We start from the raw sequence: 1,970 nt of genomic DNA, 5'->3' as shown, positions 1-1,970 counted from the left end.
TTTTTTTTTTTTTTTTTTTTTTTTTTTTTAAACTTTGTTTACAATTTTGAACTTTTTTATTTTAGAGTTTTTACATAAAAATATTTGACAGCAACCTTGAAGGATATCACCCCTAATTATTTGAAAATATGGAACTTATTTTAATAAAAAACAAAACAAATAAAATTAAATAAACAAACAATTATACAAACCCAAAAACCCTCAAATTACAAATCGATGGCCCAAACCATCACCAATACTCACCGGATAAAACCCTAGCTCCTCATTGCGCCTCTATAAATAACAACGAACAAATCTATCAGATTCAGTCGCAACTATTTTTATATTTGTTTTGGGCTATCAAGTAAATCAGCCATCGTTCGTTTTACATTTTAATCGTTTGTGAAAAGGTACCTTTCGACTTTCGTTATAGCTGTAGAGGTGTTTTCCTCTAGTTGTTGATTGATATCCTATTTGATGATTTAGTCTATTTTTCATTACATATTTTTGGCCGATGATTAAATTCTAATAATAGACAAGCATATATCTGAATCTTACTATGTTGTCAAATCTAATCTTCTCTATGAGGCCAAGTATCTAGATCATTGGTTTTAATTTTCGATTTAAATCTAAGTATTTAATTGAGAGCTTCAAATGATGATCATTTGCATAGTTCAAATGATGTTCTTCTGTGATTATACATCTTTTTAGTCTTTCGCTCCTATCTGATGAACTCTCAGTTATTTTAGTGTTGGGTTTCTTTCAAATTTGAGTTTTATTTTAATTGGCAAAGTTATTTTAATTGGCGTTTTTTCCTTTTTAATTTCGTGTAGTTGCAGGTTTATGTATAGAAGTAATCTGAATTTTTTGCGTTCTGATCATTTTTTTGTTTTGTGACAATTTAAAATTGAAATTAAACCATATTATTTTAAAAAAATCTAAATTGAGCGAATCCGGCCATAAAAAAATTATGGAAACTTCATTCTCTATTATTAAACCTTTTTTTCCTGGATTTGTTGCTTATATAAAATTTTCTTCACTAGGGAAAAGTAGTACAATATTCATATTCTTTTAGAAATATATATATATATATATATATATATATATATATATATATATAACTTAGAGCACAACTATCGGTCATATCTTATTCATATGATACATCAACCATAACACGTGCACAACATTTGTCACATGATTATTTTATAATTTAATGGACACCTAAGCTTAATACCATAAGACGTGCACAACATTTGTCACATGATTTTTTATAATTTTATGGACACCTAAGCTTAATATGATGGTATTGAATAATTTTATGGACCATAAGCTTAATATGATGATTATTGAGTTGTAAATTGTTTAAAAGGTAAATATTTCTTTTCTTAATCATTCAAATATGATGTTACAGCTATTGATTATGATTCTAAAGTGAAGTCTCATAACTTGCCTGATATCCTCCTAGATAGAACTAGGGATGTTATTCGGGTCGGAATTAAATCGAATCGAACCGAATAAACCGAAAATCGAATAAGGGTAATTGTATGAACCGAAAACCGAACCAAATAAGCAATACGGGTTTGGTTTGGTTCGGGTATTATTCGGTTCGATTCGGTTCCGGTCCAAATAACCTGTGCAAGATGATTAAGGATTCGAATAACCCGAATAACCTGAATATTTTGTACCCGAATATTTTGTATTACTTTTGAATCTTATGATTTCATAAATATATAACCCGAATAACCCGAATATTTTGTAGTTGAATAACCCGCATAACCCTAATAGTCCGAATAACCCAAATATTTTGTATTACTTTGTGTTTTTGTTAAGGAGTCGAATAACCTGAATAAATATTGTATTTTTTATGACTTTTGTAGTTTATGATTTCATAACAAACCTTTTAAAGAAACAAATTAAACATTAAAAATTAAACATCCAAAAATCTATCCATAAGTATATACATTAAACATTAAACATTCAACACCCAAATA

The 1,970-nt window shown here is 28.0% G+C and overlaps 1 non-coding gene across 1 annotated transcript; it reads left to right on the top strand.

Annotated features, from left to right (window-relative positions):
• Window positions 1-624: 624 nt before the first annotated feature.
• On the top strand, window positions 625-716 carry LOC144999296 (small nucleolar RNA snR60/Z15/Z230/Z193/J17). Its single transcript, XR_013660809.1, has one exon. It is a non-coding gene; the product is annotated as a small nucleolar RNA snR60/Z15/Z230/Z193/J17 (small nucleolar RNA).
• Window positions 717-1,970: the final 1,254 nt, after the last annotated feature.

This window comes from Lactuca saligna, chromosome 5 (genome assembly GCF_052625555.1).
Source record: "Lactuca saligna cultivar CGN05327 chromosome 5, ASM5262555v1, whole genome shotgun sequence".
Lineage (NCBI taxonomy): Eukaryota > Viridiplantae > Streptophyta > Magnoliopsida > Asterales > Asteraceae > Lactuca > Lactuca saligna.
Note: the sequence above shows the minus strand (reverse complement) of the source record. Positions and strands in the feature narration are given on the sequence as shown.